A 14,903-nucleotide genomic window follows, 5' to 3' on the forward strand; every position below is an offset into this window, starting at 1 on the left:
TTGGAAGACTGAAGAGACAGCACTTTTTTGAGATGACAGCAGAACAAGAAGAACAAGACGAGAGAACTTATTATCGTAACAAGTTCTCTCCCCCTCAAACTGATTTTCTTATACCCCCATTACAAATTTCTTCTTTTCTCCTCCTGTAAGATGGACTTGCCCCAGGAGACTGTGATATGGATTTTCCTGTCGACCCTGATGTTGACCAGAGCAGTCTGTTCCGGCGAGAGTACCATGGAGGTCGATAGAGGTTCTGGAATGGGTTCTGATGATAAAGATGGAGGCGTAGTTTTCCAAGATCAACCTAACCAACAAGCAAAGGCGAGTATCAGAAAACGATCCGATAGCATTGACCATAGAAGAAATTGTGACGGATTGTTAGCTGAAGAAAACTGTATCTGTAGGCTCTGTAACAATGTCATTGAAGATGGGTGCATTAAGAAATGCCAATCCAGTTTTAATATCCATATGGACCGGCATCCATTGAGTGATTATCACTCCTTAGTGGGTAATGTATTAAACAAAACAGATTGTTGGGTATGCTCTCAAGTACCTCAGGGTCATAGCAAATCAGGGCTAGTACCATTTCCTTTAACGATAGGGGAGGTACTTGAGTTAAATGGTGGGAGACCGGTGGACCGGAGGTTTAATATCTCCAGCCCTCCTAGTTTGAAGCTCCACCAATACCACGTGGATAGGTCCCTATTATGTTTTAACATCTCCAATTCCAGAAAGCCGGGAAATTGGGAAGTATCATGGAGTAACCACACCATGACCTTTTCACATAGAGCAGATAGAATGCCTACAGATATAGAGCTTGTACGCCACATAGCCAGTAGAGGAAAATCTTTCCGGTATAGATACACCTTAGGAAATAGGATTACTAGAGTTGGAGAAGTATCACCAGGATACTGTGCACATATCGTACAACCTGATACGTGCATTAAGCAGATGGAAGAATTAGGGCTAGGAGATTTCACATGGAAGGTGTGTAATATGGTCATGTCCTTCTCCGTCCCATATGTTCTCCCCGATGATGCATATTTCATATGCGGGAGAAAGGCGTACAAGTGGCTTGCCCCAAACTCTGAAGGATTGTGTTATATTGGAAGAGTATTGCCTGAAGTAATGACTGTAACACATGACAAAATGAAAGACATACACCGTGGTGCCCAAGCTCCTTATACTCACACTCATTACGAGCACCTTGTTAAAAGACAACTGTCAGAAAGGTTAGAGCATCCGGCCTCTGATCTGATCCATGAATCCACCGGGATTCAGGTTCTGGTGGCGTTAGATTTCACTCGCACCGCTCGAGGAGTGATGAATTATAGATACATTTCCGCACTCGCCAATTTGTTAGATAATATCACTGAAATGTACGATGACACGTTTAGATACACTGGAAGAGAACTTCAAGCTTATAAAACAGAACTGGTACAGCATAGAATGGTTCTTAATTACCTCACAGCAGTGACAGGCGGATATTGTGTTACATTGGCAACACAGTACGGCGTGAAGTGTTGCACGTATATCACAAATAGCACCGAGGATCCGGTAGAGGTCATAGACCAAAAGATGGACGATATTCTCCAATTAAAGTGGGAATTTCGCCGAAAACACAATCTCACTCTTGCTGCTGTAGGTAATGAGCTGACTGGTTGGGTGTCATGGTTGAACCCGCGAAATTGGTTCTCTGGTTTAGGAGACTGGGCTCAAGGAGTCATAATGGATGTTGGGAAGTTTCTACTATGTATCTTAGGTGTCGTTATATCGATTGGATTGATATTTAGATGCGGGCAGGCTTTAATGAGGTGCAAACAAAGTACCAGAGTGATGAGTTTGAGGAGTGAGGAAACTGTAATTAACCTGGATTTGATTTACGACCCAACGATAGAAACAATGATGTGATGAAAATGCGATTTCTACGGTCCGTGTCTTTCACCTGTTTTTCTGGTTTTTCTCCAAGATAACAAGACCCCCTTGGACGAGGAAGTTGATGAGACGCTATACAGACAACGGATAGACCAAAGAAGAAGTTTTGACCACTTGAGATATGGACACTCGATGAACTTTGCCATGGATCCCCAGTTTCCCTAGAATTCTTAAAATTACGCTAGCCCAACATTTTTTTGTAAATCTAATGGCATTGACAAAGCTTATTGCTCACGCCTAATGAGCAAAACAGCGCAAAGAAGACGACTTTCAACTGATACCGAACAAAACTTCAACCGACAGATGTACATTAACCTGACATAGAATACCACCGCATTTACCGTAATTATGTCTTTTCTTCATTTCTACAACCCTCAGGTAATGACACACATAGTATAGGGAATACAGGCACAGATATCAGCAATCACATTTTCCCCCATTCATGTATCATCAACTAAAATGTGCTCCCCATTTTGTTCAAAATCCGAAAAGAGCTCGGTAAAGTTTGACAGCCCATCCACAGACCTGTACCACGGGATAAGAAGGAATTCAAATGTATACTTCGCAATACCTCGAAGCTTGATTTACAACACGTACGGCACGATGATACATGACCCCCCAAACATGGACTCATACACACATGCTTCTGCTATCTCACTAGGTCATACCCTCTTCCCACCTACTCCTCTCTCCTCCCTTACCCAACCATGGAAATGAATTAACCCCTGACATATATTTTTCTCCTTTTGAAATGTTTTCAGGAAGTGGCAGTTATTATTGACTGCCAAAGGGTGGACTGTCAAAGTCAGAAAAATATCTCTATGCACACTACCATATTTGCACCTCACACAGGTCCGTGCTGCGCATGCGTACGCTCTCCCGTACGTGCGCATACTCACAGTCGCGGGCACCCGCAGGCGCATGGTATGCGTATTTACGGTAGAGTTTATGTGGTTGTAGCGTGCGACTCAATCATTACATATTTTCACTAATAATGTATTTTGTAGATCATGGTCCCTTTGATAGATTCTGAAAGTTTGGTTAATATAGAATGTTTATGAACAGAGGAATCCCTCTTTGTTTGATACGAAGGGTCAGATAGGAGTAATACAGTGGTGTTTAGTATCCATCGGAAGAATATTTAATTAGAAATATTCCGGTGTTGGTTTGAAGCAGATCAATCGCTCGTGCGAATAGTTATGGACATAAGAAGTTTATGAACATTTACTTTATTTGCACTTTATTACCCATGCGGCGGGAAACCCAGTTTCCCTCCCACCTGAGCAGTTGGAAATAGTCACAGCCCACCTGTATGAATCAACCTATGACCTTTTGTTATAATGCGAAGCTGAATTCCTGTGTCCAATGAACAATGAGATTGTAGGGACCATTGAATTGTATTGTGTGTGGGGCATAAATAGCAGGCCGACCATATCCAACTTCACTCTCTTCAACGGTTCTCATTGCTGATAATCGGGAGCTGGATATCGAGGCGCATGCGATCGTTCCCCTTGTGCGTAAGTTCTCTCCGTAATCATATTGTCTTACTGTGAGCCATTTCTCTCTCTCCCTCTCTTCTCGTTCTCTCGTATTTTTCCTTGATTAGACTTGAATAGTATTGTATTGTATTTCCTGCATAGTTATCTGGTTAGTTGGTTTATGTTATATTGTAGTGTATGCTTTGTACTGTGATTCTTTTTGCAAGTATGATAGTCATAATACATAATAGGTTTCGGACCCTAAGCCCAGGTATCTGTGTATTCTTTATAGTGTTAAGTATTCTCTGAGCGTCGGTGACGCTCAAACAGCTTTGTAGTTAATCAGGTTACACAAGGTTGCACTTACACTTTGTCTCTACATTAAGGTTTACTGTGTATTTCATTGTTAAGGGTATAGATATAAAGGTTTAACATTGTGAGCGTCTGCATCGCTGGTGATCTCCTCGTGGTCCCGAGCGTCGCTACGCTATAGCGAATCATTACGCTGGTCAACAGCTAATAGCGTGCCTGCCTGTGATCATTTGGCCGTGAGTGAACGTGACGCCTGTGCGTCTCGATCACGGCTAAGCGATCGATACGCAACTAGCGTACCCTTACGGTACTTCTTACGTAGATAGCGTACAGTGTTCTTAGACCTCATAAAGGGATATATATACGATAAATATTTAGCTTTATCAATAGGTTCTGCCCTGAAGTCATAGAAATACCTGTGATTCACAGGTCTGCGGGTAGGTAGCTGGGCTGAATGACGCAATAAATATATATTTTCTTTATTAACTTAATAAATAAATATTACTAGGTGATTCATCGCGCCCTATGGGCGCTCTTCACACCGTCGCAAGGTGCTGTGCCACTTTAACCCTTGCACGTCCTTGGGGCGTGCAATATTTTTATTATATGGAGTATTGCCTGCAATCATAATTTTGTGAGTGGTTAAATATTGCACGGACAAAGGGCGTGCAATGGTTAAGGGGCTGTAGCACCTTGTGACGGTGTGAACATCACACGCAGGGCACGATGAATCACCTAGTAGGTGCTCTGGTTGGGGGAGTGGCGGTTGTGGGGGAGACGCGGAAGGGGAAGGGGGTGCCGCAGGTAGGGGAGGGGCGGGTGCAAGGGTGTCGCGGGTGGGGGAAGGAGTCCTGAGCCACTGTGGTTAGCAGAGGGGCGGGTGAGGGAGTGCCACGGGTGGGGGAGGGGCGGTTGCACAGGGTGCCTGGAGGGAGTCCAGAGGTGCTGCGGGTGGGTGAGGGGGACAGCGGATGAAGGAGGGGGTCTACAGGTGCTGTCCGTAGGGGAGGGGTGGGTGCAGGGGGGTGCGTTTGGGGGAGGGGTGTGGGCAGGATGGGATGGGTTTGGGGGAGGTGCGGGCGTGGGGGGCACCGCGAGTGTCTGCGGGGGCGCCTTGGGTGGGGGAGGACAGGCGGGTGCGGGAGTGCCGCGGGTGGGGAGAGGGGTGGCCGGGGGGGTGCCACTGGTGGGGGGGCTGGTGCAGGGGTGCTGTGGGTGGGGGAGGGGCGGGTGCAGGGGTGCTGTGGGTGGGGGAGGTGCGGAGGTGGTGGGGGAGGGGGCGGGTGCAGGGGTGCCGCAGGTGGGGTAGGGAGCGGGTGCATTTGTGCCATGGGTGGGGGAGGGGGGGTGCATCAACTACTCACCATAAAGTAAAATGATCATGGCCTGCATCCAGCCACCTCTCCTATATATTTGGGCAGATCTGTGACTCTATGACTGTGACTCCGCCCAGCATTGTGACTCCACCCAGCGTTAGGAAATGAGTCGCAGAGTCACAGATCTGAGCTAGTATATAGGAGATATGTATATACACAATATTTAAAGACAGTTATATTATTTTTTCTTTTGCATGTCATAAGTTTCAAATCAAACAGAAATATTACTTTCATTTATAATATATATATATATATATATATATATATATATATATATATATAGTATATAGAGGCCAATGATCACCTGTCACCATAGAACACACTAGCAGCACTGTAGAACACACAGGAGCTACGGTGCATGCTGGCAGGGAAATGTAAGCTCTAGCTGGACAGAGGGGATACGGTCATTAGGTCGTCACCACTTAGGTCGACCACTATTGGTCGACATGCATTAGGTTGACAGGGTCATTAGGTCGACATGCTCATTAGGTCGACATGTGCTAGGTCAGCAGTTTAAAAGGTCGACATGAGTTTTTAACTTTTTAAAAAAAAATTGGACTTTTTCATACTTTACGATCCACGTGGACTACAATTGGGAATAGTAACCTTGCCCGAAGCATGGCGAGCGAAGCGAGCTATGCGAGGGGACACGGTGCACTAACTAGGGTTCCCCGTCACTTTACGAAGAAAACGACACCATAAAAAGTTAAAAAAACTCCTGTCGACCTTTTGACCCTGTCAACCTAATGACTGTTGACCCAACGACCCGTACCCGGACAGAGAGCGACTGCTCAGATAAGACTCTGATTGCACAATGCCTGCGGAACGTCTGGGCCTTACAGTAATAGAGGATAGTAGTAATAATATTAATACTGTACAGGTTATTATGTGTGGGGGTGAGGTATTGTGGCACGTTTCATCCACTACACATCCTGTGAACTAGTATGAGCTGCAGAGCAATATTGGGAGGAACTGACGGCATGCATACAGCACACGTGTAATTATGAACAGCTTGCCCATGGCACCGTATGACCGCAGCGTTGCCTGCTTGCACTTAGCCACTGACGCATGCTGAATGACTAAAGCTACACCAGATGCCTCATCACATTTTCTACGGTGACATTCCAGCTGTACGCTGAAGTACGTGGTCAGACATCTGTGCAGGGAAGGAGAGAGGCGCTGATTGGAAGTTAGTGGTAAGCGGCCTGGTGCCGTGTAACACAGTGAGATGTCACGGCACGGATCTGTGTCGCAGGGAACTCATTTCCTCCATGCTTCCTCTACCTGCCCTGCGTGTTACGTTCCACGTCTCATCCCAAACGATAGAAACAGGGGGGTATATTTACTAAGCTCCCGATTTTGACCGAGATGCCGTTTTTTCTTCAAAGTGTCATCTCGGTTAATCTCGGTCATTTACTAAACACTAATCACGGCAGTGATGAGGGCATTCGTAATTTTTTGCAAGTTCAGGTAAAAAATTACGAATGAATACACCATCGGTCAAAACGCGGCTGTTTAAGTATGAATCTCGGTCATTTACTAAGAAGTGCAAAGCCAAAAAAGAACAAACACTGCCGTGAAAAATTTCAACTCGTAAAAAAGTGCTAAAAAAAAACAGAACTTTTTTTTTTATTCGTGATTGGATAGGCATGCACGGATCCATGAGATCCGTGCATGTATATCAGTGGGAAGGGGTGGGAAAGTGCTTATTTTTAAAAAAAAAATTGCGTGGGGTCCCCCCTCCTAAGCATAACCAGCCTCGGGCTCTTTGAGCCGATCCTGGTTGCAGAAATATGGTGAAAAAAATGACAGGGGTTCCCCCATATTTAAGCAACCAGCATCGGGCTCTGCGCCTGGTCCTGGTCCCAAAAATACGGGGGACAAAAAGAGTAGGGGTCCCCCGTATTTTTAAAACCAGCACCGGGCTCCACTAGCTGGACAGATAATGCCACAGCCGGGGGTCACTTTTATACAGCGCCCTGCGGCCGTGGCATCAAAAATCCAACTAGTCACCCCTGGCCGGGGTACCCTGGGGGAGTGGGAACCCCTTCAATCAAGGGGTCCCCCCCCCCCAGCCACCCAAGGGCCAGGGGTGAAGCCCGAGGCTGTCCCCCCCCATCCAATGGGCTGCGGATGGGAGGGCTGATAGCCTTTGTTGTAAAATAAAAGATATTGTTTTTAGTAGCAGTACTACAAGTCCCAGCAAGCCTCCCCCGCATGCTGGTACTTGGAGAACCACAAGTACCAGCATGCGGCGGAAAAACGGGCCCGCTGGTACCTGTAGTACTACCACTAAAAAAATACCCAAAAAAACACAAGACACACACACCGTGAAAGTATAATTTTATTACATACATACACACATACATACATACTTACCTTAAGTTCCCACGCAGGTCGGTCCTCTTCTCCAGTAGAATCCAAGGGGTACCTGTTGAATAAATTCTACTCACGAGATCCAGGGGTCCAGGCTCCTCGGCAAATCCAGGGATAATCCACGTACTTGAATAAAACAAAAAAAACGGTTGCCCGACCACGAACTGAAAGGTGACCCATGTTTGCACATGGGTCACCTTTCCACGAATGCCAGAAACCCACTTTGCCTTCTGGCTAAGTGGGTTTCTTCAGCCAATCAGGGAGTGCCACGTTGTAGCACTCTCCTGATCAGCTGTGTGCTCCTGTCCTCACTGACAGGCGGCACACGGCAGTGTTACAATGTAGCGCCTATGCGCTACATTGTAACCAATGATGGGAACTTTCTGCCCTGCGGTTGACCTAAAGTGACGTCACCGCTGAGCAGAAAGTTCCCATCATTGGTTACAATGTAGCGCATAGGCGCTACATTGTAACACTGCCGCGTGCTGCCTGTCAGTGAGGACAGCAGCACACAGCTGATCAGGAGAGTGCTACAACGTGGCACTCCCTGATTGGCTGAAGAAACCCACTTAGCCAGAAGGCAAAGTGGGTTTCTGGCATTCGTGGGAAGGTGACCCATGTGCAAACATGGGTCACCTTTCAGTTCGTGGTCGGGCAACCGTTTTTTTGTTTTATTCAAGTACGTGGATTATCCCTGGATTTGCCGAGGAGCCTGGACCCCTGGATCTCGTGAGTAGAATTTATTCAACAGGTACCCCTTGGATTCTACTGGAGAAGAGGACCGACCTGCGTGGGAACATAAGGTAAGTATGTATGTATGTGTGTATGTATGTAATAAAATTATACTTTCACGGTGTGTGTGTCTTGTGTTTTTTTGGGTATTTTTTTAGTGGTAGTACTACAGGTACCAGCGGGCCCGTTTTTCCGCCGCATGCTGGTACTTGTGGTTCTCCAAGTACCAGCATGCGGGGGAGGCTTGCTGGGACTTGTAGTACTGCTACTAAAAACAATATCTTTTATTTTACAACAAAGGCTATCAGCCCTCCCATCAGCAGCCCATTGGATGGGGGGGGGGACAGCCTCGGGCTTCACCCCTGGCCCTTGGGTGGCTGGGGGGGGGGACCCCTTGATTGAAGGGGTTCCCACTCCCCCAGGGTACCCCGGCCAGGGGTGACTAGTTGGATTTTTGATGCCACGGCCGCAGGGCACTATATAAAAGTGACCCCCGGCTGTGGCATTATCTGTCCAGCTAGTGGAGCCCGGTGCTGGTTTTAAAAATACGGGGGACCCCTACTCTTTTTGTCCCCCGTATTTTTGGGACCAGGACCAGGCGCAGAGCCCGATGCTGGTTGCTTAAATATGGGGGAACCCCTGTCATTTTTTTTCCCATATTTCTGCAACCAGGATCGGCTCAAAGAGCCCGAGGCTGGTTATGCTTAGGAGGGGGGACCCCACGCATTTTTTTGGGGGATTTTACATTGTTTAATTAAAAATAAAAAATAAAAAGAACCCCAGCACGGATCACACAGATCCGGCCGAGATTGATTGTAAAAAAAAACGGCAGTGTTTTGCTAATCACTGCCGTAAAATTAGGTAAAAAAAAACGAATGACATCGACATCGGAAGAAAAGAAAAACACGAATACGACAGCTTAGTAAATCCATCGTAATAAATTCAAAAAGTTGCAGTTTTACACTGTCGATGTCATTCGTGATTGAACTTTGACCTATTTTCGGAAATTACGAATGTTAGTAAATGTACCCCAGGGACTTTTTCCCCCCCAAGCCGAGAGTTTGTTGAATGAGTCAATAACGTATCATTGGGCATGGCTCTGAGTTGGGAATAAAGCAACAAATAGCAAGCAAATGTGTATCTGGAACAAACCATTTTGCAAGAGGAGCAAGTGCATTATTAATTTGCATGCAGGGTAAATACTGTCTGCTTTTGCATGTAGCCCACAGATAATGGATAACTATAATTTTATACTGCAATTTAGATTTCAGTTTGCACAGGTCATTCCCAAATCTAAATTTCTCTGCACATTTTAAGTCTGGCCCACCTGCAGCGCAGCATGGATTTATCCAGGTGCACAGATACTTTCTCTTCCATGCTCTATTTCCAACTCAGAGGTAGATTTTTTTTAATGAAGGTCGATTTTAATCGATTATAATCAATTTCAAATCGATCTAAATCAATGTTGTGATTCAGGAGCTACAGTAACTTGCACATTTACTAACATTTAAACATCAATATCAAAAGTTGTCTGTTAGTAAACGTGCGTTTTAGCCCCTGAAACGCGACATCGATTTAGATCGATTTAATATCAAAATCGACCTTTAGTAAATTTACCCCTTAGAATCAGGCCCATTGTCCAGTAGTTTCCACTCTGCCATCCCACTCTAACCCAAATTATAAACTACACCTCCAGCGGCGGATTGGCCATAGGACTCACAGACAGGATCCCCGGTGGGCAAATGTGTATGTGGGGTCTGTTTTGTTTGTTGACAAGTGAGGGGTGGTGCTGCTGCCATGGTGACACAGTATACCTCTGGTGCTGCACATGTGAGGCCACTTCTATAAATATTTCAAGGGCCACTTTCTGTTCCCAATCCGCCCCTGCCCAACCTTAAAAGAAAGTGCTAGCGCTACATAAATGTTCATAGCTTAATATATAGACATTACAGCCACACATTATAAAACCTCTTGGTGTCACTGGGCCTTTCAAACAGGTGTGGAAACTTGAAATAAATTGTAATAACAAAAGCTATATTATACATTTAATTTAATTTTCTTTCCCTGTGGGGACCAATTTGTTTTATTGTTTCCTGCGGGGACTAATATGTATGTTTTTTTCCTATGGGGGCTAATGTGTTATATTTTTTTTGTGTGCAATGTTCTTCATTTGCACTTGCATCTGAGTTGCATCACTCATGCATGTACCGCGATGCTGATCATGCAGAGTCAGACACACGAACCAAGTAGTGTGTTAGAAATTTGTTGGGCATTGCAGTGTGGTTACAGGGGGTTGGCAAACCAGATGCAGATATAACGTGTGGATGTGTTGCTGAAAGTGTCTACGTATAGAGACATTGAATTGCTCACATTAGAGGCCATACTCAGATGGATGATCTGCACCTAGCATAGGGCTGCTGAAAGTTTCAGTGGTGTGACTGATGGTGGTAAATAAAGACAAAGCATTATTGCAGCATCTGTAGACAGTAAAAGTGGGTGTCTCAGACCTTGCTTATTTAGATGCACAGATGTACACCAGGGAAGTGCACTGTAGCGTCATTATTATAAAGTCACAGACGCAAGTGCGGCAAAAGAAGCAAGGAAGGCTGCAACTGTGCCCAGCTCAGTAGCAATGGAGTGGATGGACACTGGCAGATACATCAGCTCAGCAGCACTGGAGTTAATGGACACTGGCCAATACATCAGCTCAGCAGCACTGGAGTTAATGGACACTGGCAGATACATCAGCTCAGTAGCACTGGAATGGATGGACACTGGCAGATACAGCAGCTCAGCAGCACTGGAGTGGATGAACACTGGCAGAAAGGCTCAGCAGTACTGGAGTGGATGGACACTGGCAGATAGGCTCAGCAGCACTGGAGTGGATGGACTCTGGCAGATACGTCAGCTCAGCAGCACTGGAGTGGATGGACTCTGGCAGATACGTCAGCTCAGCAGCACTGGAGTGGATGAACACTGACAGATATGTCAGCTCAGCAGCACTGGAGTGGATGGACACTGGCCAATACATCAGCTCAGCAGCACTGGAGTGGATGGACACTGGCAGATACATCAGCTTAGCAGCACTGGGGTGGATGGACACTGACAGATATGTCAGCCCAGCAGTACTGGAGTGGGTGGACACTGGCAGATACCTCAGCTCAGCAGCACTGGAGTGGGTGGACACTGGCAGATACCTCAGCTCAGCAGCACTGGAGTGGATGGACACTGGCAGATACAGCAGCTCAGCAGTACTGAGGTGGATGGACACTGGCAGATACATCAGCTCAGCAGTACTGAGTTGGAAGTACACTGGCAGATATGTCAGCTCAGCAGCACTGGAGTGTATGGACAATGGCAGATAGGCTCAGCAGCACTGGAGTGGATGGACATTGGCAGATAGGCTCAGCAGTACTGGAGTGGATGGACACTGGCAGATACGTCAGCTCAGCAACACTTGGGTGGATGGACTCTGGGCAGATACGTCAGCTCACAACACTGGAGTGGATGGACACTGGCAGATACATCAACTCAGAAGCACTGGAGTGGATGGACACTGGCAAATATGTCAGCTCAGCAGCACTGGAGTGGATGGACACTGGCAGATATGTCAGCTCAGCAGCACTGGAGTGGATGGAGACTGGCAGATACATCAGCTCAGCAGCACTTGAGTGGATGAACACTGGCTTATACATCAACTTAGCAGCATTGGAGTGGATGGACACTGGCAGATAGGCTCAGCAGCACTGGAGTGGATGGACACTGGAAAGATAGGTCAGCTCAGCAGCACTGGAGTGGATGGACACTGGCCAATACATTAGCTCAACAGCACTGCAGTGCATGGACACTGACAGATACCTCAGCTCAGCAGCACTGAGGTGGATGGACACTGGCAGATACGTCAGCTATGCAGCACTGGAGTGGATGGACACTGGCAGATACGTCAGCTTTGCAGCACTGGAGTGGATGGACACTGGATAGATAACCAAGCTCAGCAGCACTGGAGTGGATGGACACTGGCAGATACGGCAGCTCAACAGTACTGGAGTGGATGGACACTGGCAGATATGTCAGCTCAGCAGCACTGGAGTTTATGGACACTGGCAGATACCTCAGCTCAGCAGTACTGAAGTGGAAGGACACTGGCAGATATGTCAGCTAAGCAGCACTGGAGTGGGAGGACACTGGCAGATAGGCTCAGCAGCACTGGAGTGGATGGACACTGGCAGATAGGCTCAGTAGCACTGGAGTGGATGGACACTGACAGATACGTCAGCTCCGCAGCATTGGAGTGGATGGACACTTCAAATATCCAGTATGTTTGCTCAGCAGCACTGGCGTGGATGGGCACTGGACAGATACATCAGCTCACCAGCACTGGAGTGGATGGATACTGGAAAGATAGGTCAGCTCTGCAGCACTGGAGGGGATGGACACTGGCCAATACATCAGCTCAGTAGCACTGGAGTGGATGGACACTGGCAGATACGTCAGCTTAGCATCACGGGGTGGATGGACACTGGCAGATACGTCAGCTCAGCAGCACTGGAGTGGATGGACACTGGCAGATATGTCAGCTCAGCAGCACTGAAGTGGATGGACACTGGCAGATTTGTCAGCCCAGCAGTACTGGAGTGGGTGGACACTGGCAGATACATCAGCTCAGCAGCACTGGAGTGGATGGACACTGGCAGATATGTCAGCTCAGCAGTACTGAGTTGGAAGGACACTGGCAGATATGTCAGCTCAGCAGCACTGGAGTGGATGGACACTGGCAGATAGGCTCAGCAGCACTGGAGTGGATGGACACTGGCAGATAGGTTTAGCAGCACTTGGGTGGATGGAGACTGGCAGATACATAGGCTCAGCAGCACTGGAGTGGATGGACACTGGCAGATAGGTTTAGCAGCACTGGAGTGGACGGACACTGGCAGATAGGCTCAGCAGCACTGGAGTAGATGGACACTGGCAGATACGTCAGCTCAGCAGCACTGGAGTTGATGGACATTGGGCAGATACTGTATATCAGCTCAGCAGCACTGGAGTGGATGGACACTGGCCAATACATCAGCTCAGCAGTACTGGAGTGGATGGACACTGGCAGATAGGCTCAGCATCACTGGAGTGGATGGACACTGGCAGATACATCAGCTCGGCAGCACTGGAGTGGCTGAACCCTGGCAGATACATCAGCTCAGGAGCACTGGAGTGGATGGACACTAGCAGATACGTCAGCTCAGCAGCACTGGAGTGGATGGACACTGGCAGATATGTCAGCTCAGCAGCACTGGAGTGGATGGACACTGGCAGATATGTCAGCTCAGCAGTACTGAGTTGGAAGGACACTGGCAGATATGTCAGCTCAGCAGCACTGGAGTGGATGGACACTGGCAGATAGGTTTAGCAGCACTTGGGTGGATGGAGACTGGCAGATACATAAGTTCAGCAGCACTGGAGTGGACGGACACTGGCAGATAGGCTCAGCAGCACTGGAGTAGATGGACACTGGCAGATACGTCAGCTCAGCAGCACTGGAGTTGATGGACATTGGGCAGATACTGTATATCAGCTCAGCAGCACTGGAGTGGATGGACACTGGCCAATACATCAGCTCAGCAGTACTGGAGTGGATGGACACTGGCAGATAGGCTCAGCAGCACTGGAGTGGATGGACACTGGCAGATACATCAGCTCGGCAGCACTGGAGTGGCTGAACACTGGCAGATACATCAGCTCAGGAGCACTGGAGTGGATGGACACTGGCAGATGTGTCAGTTCAGCAGCACTGGAGTGGATGGGCACTGGACAGATACATCAGCTCAGCAGCACTGGAGTGGATGGACACTGGCAGATATGTCAGCTCAGCAGCACTGGAGTGGATGGACACTGGCAGATACATCAGCTCAGCAGCACTGGAGTGAATGGACACTGGACAGATACATCAGCTCAGCAGCACTGAGGTGGATGGACACTGGCAGATACATCAGCTCAGCAGCACTGGAGTGGATGGGCACTGGACAGATACATCAGCTCAGCAGCACTGAGGTGGATGGACACTGGCAGATACATCAGCTCAGCAGCACTGGAGTGGATGAACACTGGCAGATACGTCAGCTCAGCAGCACTGGAGTGGATGGACACTGGCAGATATGTCAGCTCAGCAGTACTGAGTTGGAAGGACACTGGCAGATATGTCAGCTCAGCAGCACTGGAGTGGATGGACACTGGCAGATAGGCTCAGCAGCACTGGAGTGGATGGACACTGGCAGATAGGTTTAGCAGCACTGGAGTGGATGGACACTGGCAGATATGTCAGCTCAGCAGCACTGGAGTGGATGGGCACTGGACAGATACATCAGCTCAGCAGCACTGGAGTGGATGGATACTAAAAATATAGGTCAGCTCTGCAGCTCTGGAGTGAATGGACACTGGGCAGATACTGTACATCAGCTCAGCAGCACTGGCGTGGATGGACACTGGCCAATACATCAGCTCAGCTGTACTGTAGTGGATGGACACTGGCAGATAGGCTCAGCAGCACTGGAGTGGATGGACACTGGCAGATACATCAGCTCAGCAGTACTGGAGTGGCTGAACACTGGCAGACACGTCAGCTCAGCAGCACTGGAGTGGATGGGCACTGGCAGATACGCCAGCTCAGCAGCACTGGAGTGGATGGACACTGGGCAGATAC

Source organism: Pseudophryne corroboree, chromosome 1 (genome assembly GCF_028390025.1).
Source record: "Pseudophryne corroboree isolate aPseCor3 chromosome 1, aPseCor3.hap2, whole genome shotgun sequence".
In the NCBI taxonomy this organism is placed as follows: Eukaryota; Metazoa; Chordata; class Amphibia; order Anura; family Myobatrachidae; genus Pseudophryne; species Pseudophryne corroboree.